A 16,463-nucleotide genomic window follows, 5' to 3' on the forward strand; every position below is an offset into this window, starting at 1 on the left:
AATCCAAAGAACTATTCAAATAGTGTATAAAAAAGGGAACATAATCTTGTAAATTTCCTAAAAACAAACAATGTACATGTCATCCAAAAAATGAAAACCATAACATCTCCTAATAAATCATATTATCTATTGATTATCCAACAATGGACTGTGCCAAATTAAGATTAAAAGACTGTGTTTCTGACTTACAGAAGAAAAAAACACAAAAGTATAAAGAAAGAACTAGGTAGATTTAAAAAAATTAATTTTCTTATCCAACTTGACATCTATTTTTTTTTTAAGATTTTTGATTTATTTGTCAGCGAGAGAGAGCACAAGCAAGGGGATTGGAAGGCAGAGTAGGCAGAGGGAAAAGCCGACTCCCCACTGAGCAAGGAACTTGTAGGACTCTCTGTCCCAGGGTCGCGGGATCATGACCTGAGCCAATGGCAGATGCTTAACTGATGGAGTCAACCAGGGGACGTTCAGACTTAGAAGAAATATTTTCATTATGATAATCGGAGATATTTCATGGAAATCATTACTACTGATCTTAAAGAAAAGCTAGATTTTTGACAAATAGGTATTGTAGCAGAGGAATGACAACTGTAACTATAATAAGGCTACAAAGTACAAGACATATTTAGGTAATGACAAATTGTCCAAACTGAGCAGAACATAGGCAGGTCATGGGAAGAGTTCAGTTGGGAATGGTAAATTGGGGCTTAGTTTATAAGGAGCTATTTTGGATACATTTCATATTCTTTATGTAGTTTCTTCCTCAGGTATTTTATATTTAATTGTGGAGCAAAAAGAAAAAAAAAGTTTAAGGAAGAAGCAATTACTCATTTGCTGGGAGAGAGACTGCTCATTAGCAGAATCATGCGTAATAAATGGATAGTAGTTGTGTGCCAAATTTCTAAGTAACAATAAAGCCTTGCCTAACCTTTTTCTCAAAGTTTTCGATGAAAATGTTTGAACCAAATAGAGCTAAGACTGTTAGGCACTAATAAGAATATATATGTTCTCTTATTTCATAGAGTTTTTCACTATTAGGAAACATGAGTAATAATATTATAAAAATGCCTTGTACTTTCTCCTGTTCAACTTTTCCTTACTGTGGCAAAGTGACTAGTATTGGGATGTCAGGAACAAAAACTTCTCTGCTGATGGAGCAATTAAATGATGTGGAGCCTCTTTTCACCAGTAAAGGTGGAAACTGCATGGAACCAAGTGACAAAAGCATTAGTGGATGTTCATGGAACGCTCTCCAAAACAAATACATAAGAAGCAAGATGCTTTCGTGAACACTGCCTTTCATTCCTACCCTGATAGATTTATGAAATTGATCCCTTTCAACAACTATCATGAAATATAACAACAATAAAAAATGAGAATTGTTGGACAATTTTAGAGCAATCAATTTATTCCAGTCTTGCCCTACCTGACAGCACTGAAATTAGCCACTTGAGGTATCATTAAATTCAACTAACACCTAAATATAAATATTTTTACTCCGAAGTTTCAAATGAGGTGGCAGTTTCTATATTTTTTTTTATATTTTACTTACATTTTATGAGATAGATTCAAACCCTCTTCAACAAATGTTACATGCTAAAGACCTCATGGATTATATTTAAAATATATACTACATTTTCTTTTTTAGGGGCTCTGACTATTCACAACGTGAGCTTAAACTTTGTTCTTCATCTAAATAAACAAGGAAGATCTAACATAGTCCCTGGCTATTCTTACACAACTATCTGAAGCAGACACACACACACACACACACACACACACACACACACACGTATATGTATATTTAATATTTTTTTTTAAAAACTTCACTTTAACTAACTGACAGGTTTTTTGAGACCCATAGGTTTTTTCTGACTGTTGGATTATCAATGACCTTTGTCTGAATGACAATAAGAAATTCTAGAGGTCAACAGAAAAATAATTTTATTCTTATAGTATTTTTTTCTCTTTTAGGAACCATTGCCCAAGTATTACAACCTGTTCTCCACAACAGAGTTTTGTGATTACATTTTTCTAGGCTTTCAATGTCATTAGAAATGTGCATACTTAAATACATAAATTTGTTTGAACTTCAGTCATTGAAGATTTGAAAATTTCTAATTACTGATTTCAGTAACATAAAAGTTTGTTGAAAAAAACGTAAGTGGTTGTTGAACAAAAACTATTAATATCTTTTATTTCAGGTTTATCATCCTCATATAATGCGTGACAAGTCAGGCCCTTCTCCTATATTATACACATTTATCTATTTATATAATCATTTCCTAATTATGTTCCAGTGAATAATGAATTCTACATTTCAATGAAGTTTAATTAGAGTTTGAAAAAAGTAAATAATGAAATGATTTCTTTCATTTAAAACTATCTATACATTTCTTTCTGTTGATATCACTAAAAATTGTATTCATACACTTAACTCTGTGCTTGGTTCAAAATAGCTTCTGCCTGGTAGAAAGATATAAGTGGTCTGAATTTTGGTAACGTAATATGTTTATTGAATAGCACTGGCCATCTGTGTCTATTGTAAATTTGTTAATCTCACAAGCTGAAAATAATCCAGAACCTTGCAAGGGAAAAACAGTCTAGTAGGTAAAAGCACAGACTCTAGAACCAAACTCCATAGATTTACCTTCTGGCTCTGCCACTTACTGGTTGTGTGACCTAGGACATGTTACTGATCCTCATTGTCTCTCAGCATGTTTATAAGTAAAAAATATGCATGTTACATTGTGAGAATTAAAAGAATACATATGTATGTATGTAGTATATATATATATGTATATATGTAAATGTATATTTATTTATAAACAGTGAAATCTAGAATATCTGGTTCCTTAAACCATGGTTTCTATTGTTATTATTCATAGTTGTTTTTTTCTTGCACGAACTGCAAACTAAAGATCAATTAGGAGCACCACCAATTCCTGCAAAGTGCCCGTATTAAAACTTCAGGGAGAAATCTCTAAAAATTTAAAAGTTTGATATGATTATTTTAAAACATGGTCTATCTATACATAGATAAATGATCACGGGTAAAAATGAAGAAAATGATTTCCTTTGAGGCTGGGAGTCTAGGGTTAGACATGAAGAGAACAGTGTACTGAGAGGCCTTTAACCAAGACAAAGTGAGAGCAACTCTTGCTCAAACTTCAAAGGTATTCATTACATCTTCTGAGACTTATGTATGGAGAGAATAAGACTTATTTTATTCTTATTTTATTTATGATAAATACATTGCATTTTCTTTTGTCACTAAGAATCACAAAATTGGGGGCACCTGGGTGGTTCAGTGGGTTAAGCCTCTGCCTTTGGCTCAGGTCATGATCCCAAGGTCCTGGGATGGAGCCCCACATCGGGCTCTCTGCTCAGTGGGGAGCCTGCTTTCCCTTCTCTCTCTGCCTGCCTCTCTGCCTGCTTGTGATCTCTGTCTCTGTCAAATAAATAAATAAAATCTTAAAAAAAAAAAAAGAATCACAAAATTGAAACAAACTCTCAGTTATAGTTCTGTTTCACACTTCCAGAGGATACTGTCACTTTCTATAAATTCTTCTGATCAGCTATGCTTCTAACCTCCACAGCAATAATTAATACTTTTCTTACTCTTCTCAAAACACTGAATCAGCTTTTTCTCACTCAGGCTCAGTGGATGGCTGTAATGTACCTCACAAAAAAAATGAAAAGTAACAAATAATTCTTACCTCAGCTTCTGAACACCAAATCCTAATAGAACAATGCCTTCCTCTTTTTCTTCTATTATACTATATCTTTTCACATCTAATTTTCTTATTTAAACATTGTTTTTTTTTAGTGTCAGAAATGTCACTTCTCTTTCCCGAACAATGATGTGTCTTCCAGATTGATTTCTACTCAGTAGTACTTAAGACTATTTACAAATGAAGCAAAACAAAAATTAAGCAAAACAAAATGCCAATACCACCAATCAACAGACAACCCCAGACTACTACTTAATTTCTCTATTCTTCCAACATTTAGCTTTTGTTGCATAATAAACTACCCAGAAACTACTTAGTGCTCTAAAAGAGCAAACACTTATTATTTAAAATTTTCAAGGTTGACTGGTTGGTTCTGGTCTGGGCTAACTTCTCTGTGGCTAATGGCTAAACAACCTCATTCAAATATCTCAGATTTTATGGCTTGATTAATCTCATGATTGGGTTCCTCAGTTGGGAGACTCATGTCTGTTCTTTCACATTCCAATAGCTTTGCCAGATGTTTATAAACTCATGAATACTAACACTATCTTGGGAGATGGCTTTCTTCACATTCCAAGAGATATCTGATCAGTTACTGCTCTATTTTGTGGTTCTACCAGAGCATCATAAAGTAATACTGTTATTTGTACAAATAAAATTTGAACAATCACGCATGATTTTATACCAGATACCATTCTCAAGAAAGATATATGACAAAAATAATAAAAATTTAAAAAGAATGATCTATGATAAAACAAAAGTTAAGCCTCACAAAAAAGCTAGACAAAGGGTGGAGAATTGCCCTAAAATTGAGCCACAAGATAGCTATTACTGAAAATTCCATGACATAGAAATATTTATGATTGATCAGCATTTTTACAACTTATGAAAACCTCTTTGTGGCAGAACAATTAATACCAGTTATAGAATTCTTTAAGAAGATTTTGCTTTGATTCCTGAATCAAACAAAAGCACTATTAATGTCTCAGTAGCAGTATTCCCAAGTGTGCACATAATGCCTAAATCCTGCAGCCTAATCACAAGTGTAATTCAAGTTCTATTAAATGCAGCCAATGCTTTGGAAGGTACATCCCAATTAATTGTTTCTCAAATATATTAGCTAACATTAAGCAATCTAGAGAGAGTAGCTTCTTCCCTTAAAAAAAAAATACCATAAAAAGCTATAAGCCTCAGGTATATAAAGAATTATAATAGAAATATTATATTTTTATTTTAATAGAGAGTAATACCAAAGAAGGAAATAGAACTGAGGGTTGCCGAGGGGAGGGGGTTTGGGAGAAGGGGTTGGGATTATGGACATTGGGGAGGGCATGTGATTTGGTGAGTGCTGTGAAGTGTGTAAACCTGGTGATTCACAGACCTGTACCCCTGGGGATAAAAATATATGTTTATAAAATACATATCAATTCTCTCCCAGTTCTCTTTTTCAAATTGACATTTCTCTTACAACTTCTTTCTGGAGACCCAGATTCCTGTTGAGTTACCCTCTGTGGTGGGCCTGCCCATCAATAAATTCATTCTTATAATTTGAATGTACTCTTACCCATCCCTGCCTAAACCTCCCATTTCCTCTTAGTTCAATATTAAACTAAAGAAATAATATAATCACATTTTAGAGCAATGATAAGATTGCCAAATAGAAAGTAAGCAGTAGAAAAGGGGCCTGGAAAGTTTGGATTGTTTAAGATTGTTTAAGACCTCAGAATGAAGACCAAGTGAGGATTATAGATGAGTGCTTTTCCATTCAATTGCACATTAACTTTGTTGACATCCTAATAGTGACCACCAAATATACTTCTCCTCTGGATTTTTGAGGTATTATCTTACAAAAGTCTTTTCAAGTTCAGTATATTTTTAGCAAAACGGGTCACTTCATGAGTCTTTGCTCACCCCAACCAAATGTTGTAACAGTTGTAGTCACATGAATATGAAATTATCCTCAGATAATCATTTTTAATACATAAAATAATATATATTTGGCTGCAAATAAAATCAATTATATTGAAATGCAGTTGTTCAAACAAAAAAATGTGATATGGTAACATATGTTCTTACATGAACTAACAAGAAAATGCATTTAAAGTACTGGCAAAATATGAAGTCTATTGGTTAGATAGAATCAGAACATTATACTGTAGTCTTCGACTTAACCTCCCTCCACATATTGATTAAACAACAACTGAGGTTAGGAAACACTGGAAAGCAGCATAGGAAAATCTGACTTTCTATGACAACTGGTGGCTGAATAATGACTAGGCACAGAGTTGTTTATTGTTGGCCTGCGATGTCACACGAGCCTCTATAGACAAGAAGACAGCAATCACCATTTCAAAGTAGAAATGAGGATCAATGTTATTTTAATATAACATTGCAACATGATATGTAATATAATATGAATGTATTTAGTATTTATCTTCATAGCAAATTTATATATATATATTTCCATCATTACTATAGTTTGATGCCTACATTCATATAAAAGGAAATGCTAGAGTAACTTAATAAAAAAATAACAATGTAACTTGTTTTCCAAATTCAGATCTAATTCCAGATGTAAGATGCAGAATAACAGTATCTAGAAATATCAGCTATGAGGGTAGGGAATGCACATTAAGAAGATATTCTTAAAGAAGAAGACTAATAGAATCATGGAATTGAATGCTCATATTCAGCCAAAGGATTTTTCAGGCCTTCAATGGTTGGTACTTTGAATAACACCAGTGTGGTTGTTATGCTATTTTATAAGTTAAATTGAGGCAGGAGGAAATTAAAAGATGATTTGTAATCAAATCTGTACATTAAAATTTCAAAAAACATAATATAAATTTTATGTTTTAAATCTAGTTGATCCGTTTTATGATTGCCCCTTCTACTTAACTGTACATGTGTCATTTTCTCATCTCATTCCACTGCTCAATTCATAATTGTTCTTTTCCATGTTTACAGATAATGTCAGAAAAAAAAGGTCACACATTTTGCCATCCTTCCAGTTATCTGCAATTGCAACAGCATTGATCTTGCAAAGCCATATATTTATTCCCCTTGCCCCAGTCTGAGTCAGAAACATATTGCCTCTCACCTGCACTAATGAAATAATCTCCTGCTTTAGTGTCAGATCTAACTAGACAATTAGTTAATTGGAATTAATTCACAGACCTCCCCATTTTAATCTAACCTACATGGTGCTTATAAGTCTTCCTAAAATAAAGATAAGGTTATATTATTCATTATAGCATAGCAAAAACTAAACTAATCCAATCACCAAATCACATTCCTCCATTATATGGCCCAAATTTATTGCCCCTAATCTCCTGAAACCCCATATAACTCCCCCAACTGATGTTTTCACTATTTTGATATGTGTTCTATGATTTCTTCTGTTAAAGCCTTTTAGTATGTTGATTCCACTGGTTTGAAATCAACTCACCTATAATCACTAGAAAAAAATAAGCAGATGGTACAAAGTCCAACTATCTTTGAATGTTTTTACATACATTTGACAGTTTTAGAAAATATATTTAATGCTAATTAAATTTCAATTATTTAACTAAACTTAATTTCACTTAAATCATTTAATTTAATGATCAATTTGACAAACAGCTAATTTTTTAAAAACCTACCTTTTAAATGTTTGGGATTTAAAAAGAAATTATTCACTGGAAAGTCATTTTAAAAAGCAAGTATAATTTAAGTATAATTTTGACTACAGTATCATACAAATTGCATACTTAGTGTGATTAAAAGCAAGTGAAAATAGAAAAAAAAAAACTCTCATCCAAGTACAAATAGTCTTTTCAGTCTCAAAATGGTAAAAGTGATAAAAGATGATAAAGATGATAAATAATAAAGATAAAAGAAAAATTGTTATCTTCAAACAGGTTTTATAGAAAGTCCCAAAGAAAACCTAAATGGATACTAAAACAGAAAAAGGTGATTGAACATAGGCAAAATGTCATTAGGTGCCTAGTCTAACATATCATCAAGATAAATAATGCTTGAGTCTACTGGTATCAGGTAATTGTTTTCTGTTAGCTGGCTTTGGGAGATTATGCTTCTAAAAATTTCTGGCCTAGGGTACCTTTGTTTTTTCTCTGAATATTTAAATCCTATTTCAATTTCTTGGTCAGGTACATCACTTCTATACAGTGGTCCCAGATTCCACCAGCCTGCACTAATGTTGTTGTTTGTTTGTTTGTTTTTCTTATCTCTATAGGTCAGTTTCACTTTAGATACATCAAGTTGTCAAACAAATCACATTGACTCAGTGAGATATGGTCCAAGTGTATGAATATGTGAATATGTGACTGACTCTCAGTTGTGAACCGACAGATTTTAGCCTGTTGCAGGAGATTTACTTTGAGTCAACCTATAACAACTACAAATCATTAACCATATTATATGAGGAGAAAGGGGATGAGGACACTCTGAATTCCATTTTGATGATATCACCCAAATCCCTTATTTCAATATTATTTTATACCTGTTACATACAATGCATAGTATAAACCACTGAAGGGCAAAGATTGCAGCAGTGTTCATAATTATTGCCATGAGTCAGTCTGACAACTTAGCATTCACACACACACACACACGCACACACACACACACACACACAATTCAACTATATTTTAGGTAATTCCTTTTCCTGGTAATACTTACATGTATATGTTTACACAGATTATGAACTCTACTACTTAAAGGACATGGGGATATCTGGATAGCACTGTTAAGTGGTAATTAGTGCCTACCCTTTAAACATCTCCCTTCCTATACACATCAGGGGATAGTTGATTTGTCTGGAAATCAAACCACTAAATTTTATCTATAATGAATACTGTTAACTTGTCTCAAAACCTTTAGAAATAGTTCTCCTCAAGAACACTGATAGCACTAGGAACATCTAGGTCTAAGATTTGATACTCAAGTTACTTTGATGGTTTCATCTGAAGAACAACGACCAGCATTTCTGATCTAATAAATCTTCAATTTATTGACTACACAAAGTATTTAAAGAATAAGCCATGTTCTCTTTGAAAACCCATCCATAATCCTGTTCTTTTTATTTGCTTAGTGGCTTGCCTTTGTGAACTTTCTTAAGTTTTATGTTAAGTATAATTCTAAGACTTTAAATCTGCCATTGGCCTTTAAATAAAGATCAGTGCTTAGTGAATTTGTTCCTTTAGCTAAAAATTACTCAAAAGAGGGAAGATTTTTCTATTGACAAATATGATTTTAAGAAAGATAGCTGAGGAAAGAACATTGGCTAGTTAATTGATCGATTGATTTTAATCTCAACCATAAGTGGAGTAACCACTAAACTGTTTGGATCTCTGTCTAAAAGGAGGCTGTCAACTCAAATAACCTTTAAATTTCTTGTCAGATTTAACATTTTACCAGGACCTTCATGAGACGGAAGTTTTATCTTTGCCTGTATCTGACAGAATTTCTGAGATTCATAGAAAATAAAATTTTATTCATGCCAAGGATATTCTAACCTTGCCTTCATTGACTGTTTCTGTCATTGACATCAGTGGCCCAAATATCAACATCTTTAACATGTTAGTTGCTTTCTGTAGGAATTTTGAAGATCATTACCCTTGGATCAGACCATTTTTAATGGTGTCTTACATATACATATATTTCTTTGGAAACTTACTATAAATGTCTTTTAACTTCCCCTTCATTGAACTTTGGCACCTGTAACCTGCTAATAACTGCTGGCCCCAGTTACCTTGCCTGTGAAGTAGCTGAAAGGGAAGAGGTAAATTGGCTCCCGGTAGAGAAACTTGGCAAATCCACCAGCAATACCCTTTTACTCAGATCTCAATTCAAACCACAATAGTCAGCACTTAATGAATTGATATCACATTTTATGTCTTTCCAGACATCACTTGATGTTTCCTTGGTTGCTGGTGCTTTTAGAGATTTCCCTTGTTGATAATGCTTTTGTGTTGCTACCAAGCCTAATTTGGCTTTTAGCAAAACCTTTGAATTTTTTATAATAAAGTCATTTACAGATGCCAGTAGATAAATTAGCACCACAAATGCAGCTAAATTGCATAATCGCACCAATTGATTTTGTGTTAGCCTTCAAGATGTATAGATACCTGGTGGCATCTCTGTCAAAAGATGGTAGTGGAAGCCAAAGTGCTTCAGTTTCCAGAAAACAGGGAAAGCATATCAAGGAACCAGAGAAAAACACAATTCTTCAAATGAAACCCCTACCTGTTTATAGATGCTTAGCAGAGTGACATCACCTTGCTATGACACTAGTATACATGTGAAGACTGACATAAACACATAGATACACACACACACGCACACACACACACATAAACACACAAATTCTTCTTAAGGGAATACATGAACATGTAAGAGTCGATTACAAATAACTACCATAATTGATTTTGACTTTATGAATTATCAAGGTAAAAATTGATATTTTAGTTAATAAAGATCTGGGTGGAAAATTTTTTTATCTTTCCAAAAGATCTATGCTTCTTAGTATAAATAGAATATTAGAGGATTAATGGGGCTGTTGTAGAATCTCCCCAAATTAACCCAAAGTACACAGTGACTTCTTTTTATAGCTTAACAATTAGACAATTCTATGTTATATACTCTGAGATCAGAACTGTGGAACAGTATGGCTGGCTGGAATGGAAATGATCACATTTGAAATCTCTTGAGAATAAAAAAATTGAATTCATAGTTCGTGGTACATAGAGAAAATCATATTATTAGTACCCATACTGGCTTTCCTTTGAGACTATCTGCACTAAATAATCCTAATGTGTTTTTGAATCTAGTTTCTGGAGTACTTTTAAGCTATAGAAATCACTTTCCCTCAGACTAAAATGAATCTATTTACGGAATTAAAGTGTCATTTGTTCAGTTAAAAAATACCATAAAAAGATGAAGTAGATGGAAGTAATCTAAAATATAAGCTTTATACCTAACATTTAAATATATAATTTTCATCATCAAAGGTCTCTTAGTTTAAATCCTTATGATTCTAGAAATAGCATCTATATTGGAAAGATAAAAGCTTGAGAGTCATGTCAATCTAGGTTTGAATTCCAGCTTTAATATTTTCTTGCTAATTTACCTTCCAAATTTTCAATTTTCTCATCTCTAAGATGAGAATGCACACCATATATGACTACTGTGAGAATTAGTGTCACAACCTATTTAGCATATTTTGGGACAAACAAGTACATTCAACTGGTGCCATTTTCTATTATTCTATTCCTTAATAAGCGAAGCATGCACAGTTGACATTATGTTGTGTTTCTTAGATCACCTTCTGGACTGAAGGATTTATTCTCCTAGCTATTAGAATTGCTCTGGATGGACAGTCCTCAACTTTTAGACTTCAGCTAAAAGCAAGCCACCTTACCCAAAGTCCAGCTCCGCTCCCAACAACAGCTTATATTCAGTGACTGGTTGATGAAAAGTTCATAAAAACCTAGCCACCTCACTCCAAATACAGCAACTCTGAAGGGCTTTCTTAGCTTCATTCCATGAGGGGAGTGGCCTGATTCCTCATTTTAACTGTGATGTAACCCATCTTTCCCCTTTTTTATAGCTGCTTCCTTAAGTATTCCCCCCAAAAAATCTTGAAGCTAATTTCCACTGAGTCTGCTACCTAGAGAATGTGAAACTTACAACCTGTTGCAAAGTCTCATTTTTATATTTTATATTAGATTTCTTCTGGTTAGAATTCTCATTTTTTTTCTATCATTATATGTTTAACTATTCTATATAATTATATTTAAGAGGCATCTCTCATAAGCAGCATATAATTTTTTTATCTACCAATGTATTAAGTCCATTTATATTGAGGTAATTACAGATATATTTGGTTTCATGATTATCTTTTTACTATTTTTATTTGGTTCTATCAGTTTTTTCATTCGTTTTGTTATTTCTTTTCTTTCTTTTGGGTTATGTATTATTTATTTTCTATATTTCCACACTATGAATTTGCCTATTATATATTATTTTACTATTTTGACATTTTCAACTGTTGATTTCAACCAATAAAGATTATAGTCTTTTGCCGCATCCTATACAATGCAAGGCACTTAAAATACTTTCAATCCAGTCTTCTTCCATTTGCCTTTGTGATCTTATTCTTACATATTTTAGTTCTACAGTTAAACTTCAAAAGGCATTATTATTCTTGTTTTATACAGTCAATACTCATTTGTATTTATTCACATCTGTATTATTCCTTTTGTTCTTCATTTTTGCCTTCATTTACATGTTTCAAAGTGGGATCAATTTTTATCTGCTTGAAGAACTCTTTATTAGGTCTTCTCTCCTGATTTATCTCCTCTCTTATGTGTTTCTAGAACTATTTTTCCAGCTTTATTTTAAAATGTCCTTTTATTGGAGACAGAATTAAGAACTGGTAGTTATTTCCTTTTTGTCTTTTAAAAGACTGTTTTGTTACATTTTGTGTTCCTTCATTTCTTTTTAAAAGTCAGATACCATTCTTATCTTGTTTCTTTAAAATGGTCTCCTCTATTTAAGATTTCTCTTCATTATGATTTTCAGCAATTTTACTTTCAGGTTCTTTTTTTTTTTTTTTAAAGATTTTATTTATTTGACAGAGATCACAAGTAGACAGAGAGGCAGGCAGAGAGAGAGAGAGGGAAGCAGGCTCCCCGCTGAGCAGAGAGCCCGATGCGGGCCTCGATCCCAGGACCCTGAGATCATGACCTGAGCCGAAGGCAGCGGCTTAACCCACTGAGCTACCCAGGCGCCCAAATTTCAGGTTCTTCAATGTAATCTTCTTCAATTTTATCTCGATTAGAGTTCATATTCCTTTACCCATTCTTAAATATATGAATTACATAGGTTTTGGAAAATTCTCACACATTATCTCTTCAGAGATTGTTTCTTCCTTGTATACTCTTCTCCACCTGTAAATTTACTATCATTTTCTGTGTGACTTGATTTTATGTGTATGTTATAAACAGAAAGCTAAGACAAGATTCTAAATATCTTGAAATCCAAATTCCTTGAGTAGCTTTTACAATCTCTCCAAGGATACTGGTGGAATTTCCTTCAGTTGAAAGCGTCAAATATTACCTACTAGGTTATTATCAATCTCAGTGTTGTCTAATAACATGCTTCTTAATTGTTGCTTGCCTTTTAAATCACAACATCTTTAATCCCCTGCCAAGCAAGCAAACAATACCCTCCTGAGGCTACCAATGATATCCTTGAAATTTCTTCTTAAATTCAGCAGTATTTTTGGTCTTTCTAAAGGAGTTATAAGAATGTGTAAGTGAGTGAGGTGTTTTTGTTTTGTTGTTGTTGTTGTTTTTTGTTTTGTTTTGTTTTGTTTTTTCAAATACATGCCCTTTAGCTGCACAGAAATTTCTGCAAAATCCTGTGTAGTAGAGATTCCCTTGGGATTATTCAGGACTTTTTGTAGGGACATAAAAGGGTATATTCATAGTCACTAAACTGTCACTTAAGAGTGTGTGTACTTAATTTATCTCTGAATAACACAAGTTCATCTAAGTGCTTAGTCTTTGGAATAAGATTGATGTTGGGCCGAGTCCTATGTCAGCCATTTCCTAGTTGGGATCCTCCTGAAATCACTCAGATCTGAAGCTGTTTCTTCTCTTTTGTAAAGGGAGAAAACAGTATTCAGCTAGCATGTATAAAAATTAAGGATGATACCATAAGTAAATCAGGTGTATTCAAGTAGGAATATTATTACTACCTTAGGATATTCCTTTTTTTCTATTCCCTTCTTCTGGTTCCATACATGTTTCTATAACTTAGTCCATCAGTGTTAGTTTTAGTAGTTTTAGTCAGTGTCTCAGGGAAAAAAAGAAAAACACCTGCTCAGTCTTATTAAAAGTTAGTATTTCTGCATAAATTTATAGCCTAGGTTAAGGCCAAAACAGGAACGAGGTACACTTTGTTTTCCTGTAAGTAAATGATCTCCTCTACCTCCTTGATTTTCATGCTCAGCTCACTTATTAATTACTTTGCCCAGGGCTCCTGGTTTGCTGCTTCAATTCACCCATCTTTGGATTCTGAACACAAATCTTTTGTTTAAGCCACAAAACCAAATAACTATGACATATACCAGCCACCTCTGCAGAAGAGTGCAAAGGAATGATTCCCAACAGATACAATAAAACACATGTAACACACTATTATATACCTGGGCCCCTAAATAATTGAGGGTAATCTGTGGGATAGAATGCTTTGATTTTACATTTTTCTGGGTTTAGATTACTCTTAGTTTTGGATTGAAGAGAGGCTTCACCTAACAGAGGGTAGTAATCAAAAAACTCCTCTAGGGGTGCCTGAGTGACTCAGTTGGTTAAACTTCTGTGTCTTGGTATTAGCTAATGTCATGATCTTTGGGGTCATGGAATGGAGCTTTGTGTCAGGCTCTGTGCTTAGTAGGGTCTGCTGTCCCTCTCCTTCTCCTCCTTTCTCTCTCTCCATCTCTAAAATAAATAAATAAATCTTAAGGAAGAAAAAGCTTCTCTAGACTATAAATTCATTAAGAGAAATGCGCAGGCCTTGACAATCTCTGTATCCTTCAAGAAATGATTGCTGAATAAACATACAAGCTTGATATTTCCTTATGGGGACTGCTCAGCCTTAAGGATTTCCATCCCTCAGAAAATTATTGGAGAATATGTGATAACGTGAAATATCTAGTCAATTAGTAAAAATCAGGGCCATCCATACTATCATATCTAGATCTTATCTTCCAGGGAGTATCTTAAATGTCAGATATTCCTATATACGTTTTTCTGATCCAAGCATGGAGATACTCTCTGATGTCTGGGTTTAGTGAGTTTACTGGATTCATATACCATGTTCATTTATGCTGCCATATGTAGATGCTAATGGACACTTGTGTACACCACGTTGTATTCACTTGATAAAAGTATTTTTAATATAGTAACTGAGAAGAATGTATTATCCAGAACTTTCAGATACTTTTCAAAAACAGAGAACACATTGTAGAGGGAAGGAGGATTTTACTATCACAAAATACAGACTAGAGATAATAAGCAAACGGTAATATAACCATTTTAAAGGGATTTATGGATAAATATGATTAATATTTATACATTTAGGATATTAAAATCTAGAGAATTCAAAGAATAAGAAAGAAAGTGTAAAGTCTCCCCAAAATTGGGTACCCCAATAATGCATCCGTGATTAAAGTAGTGAGACTGATACAAAGCGAAGGTCAAGCTAAGCTTTATTTCGCACCATGCATCAAGACTCAGACCGACCTTCAAACAGACCGGTCGGGACTGCCCCTACAGAGAGTAGGACGACCCCTTCCTGCTTTCCAGACTAACTTTTATAGAGCAAAGGCCATGTGGTTGGGCCTGGCCATGCACAGGTGGCCAATGAGATTGTAACACACACAGAAAACTCCACAGTGATGCTAGGTGACCAATTGAATACAATTTACCCTAGTAGACAGTTGAACCAGCCTATCACCTAGGTCAGAATTGGAGCCCAAAAGATGCCCAAAGGGCAGGGCCCATACTCCTTGGTATCTAGGAGACAGTATGTGCCCCCACTGAGTGAATACCTCCACCTGGCCTGACCCACCCTTGTATTTGGACTTTGTTACCTGGGACTAGTTTCCAGGACTTGCTTTTAAATTAAGTTCCCCTGGGGGGCAAGGTCAATTTAAGTTTTACCACAAAATGGTAGTTCAACTGAGAGGGGGCTGCTCTAGCTGAATAAGCCCTTACAAAAGAAAGAAAGAAACTCATAAACCCATGCAACAAATCCATAAAGCAAACTGATGGGTACAGTTTGTAGTTGGGGAGGGGAGGCAGTTGGGGATGAGCCAAATGGGTAAAGTGTTTAGGGACATAAAGGTTTCCAGTTATAGAATGAAATAGTCATGGGGGATGAAAGATACAGCAAAGGAACTATATTCAATGGTATTGTAATAGCATTATATGGCAACAGGATGTAGCTACACTTGTGGTGAACATAGCATAAAGGACAGACTTGTAGAATCACTGTGTCACACACCTGAAACTAATGTAACATTGTATGTCAACTCTGTGTCAATAAAAAAAGAATCAGTCATTTTTAAAGAAAAAAAAGAATATTAAAGAATATTAAAGCTAAAAGAATAGCTAAAGTATCCTTTTCCTATCAAATCACCTATCCATCCATTAATGTACACATCCTCACAGTCAATAAACTTTGTTTTGTGGTGGATAAATGCAAGAAATGTGGTTGCAGAGATTAACTATAAGCAAATAAACAGAATTAATTCTTAAAAACAACAAAATACTACTGTATAGAAAGTCTTCTGAAAGCCTGGAGAAGGGAAGTGTTCACACAGAATACTCACAAGGAAATGTTCACATGTTGTGAATATTTGAATGAGGTCAAGGCTATTTTAAGATCATTAGGAATATTGTGTGTCTGGAACTTGGGTAAGAGGTCTGAATGGCTGGGGATGAGATTATAAAAGTTGCTTGATACCAGATAACGAAGTTTACAAGCAGTCAATGAGTCACTGCTGTTGGTTTATTAAAATGGTATAGTGACACCCTCTAAAGTGGCTCCCAGGATTCCTACCTCCTGATATTCACACCTTTGTCTGATCTCCTCTCTTAGGGTGTGGGTGGAACTGATAAACTGCTTCTAAAGAGAATATGGAGACGGTAACAGGATGTTAAT

This window comes from Mustela lutreola, chromosome 8 (genome assembly GCF_030435805.1).
Source record: "Mustela lutreola isolate mMusLut2 chromosome 8, mMusLut2.pri, whole genome shotgun sequence".
Taxonomy (NCBI): domain Eukaryota; kingdom Metazoa; phylum Chordata; class Mammalia; order Carnivora; family Mustelidae; genus Mustela; species Mustela lutreola.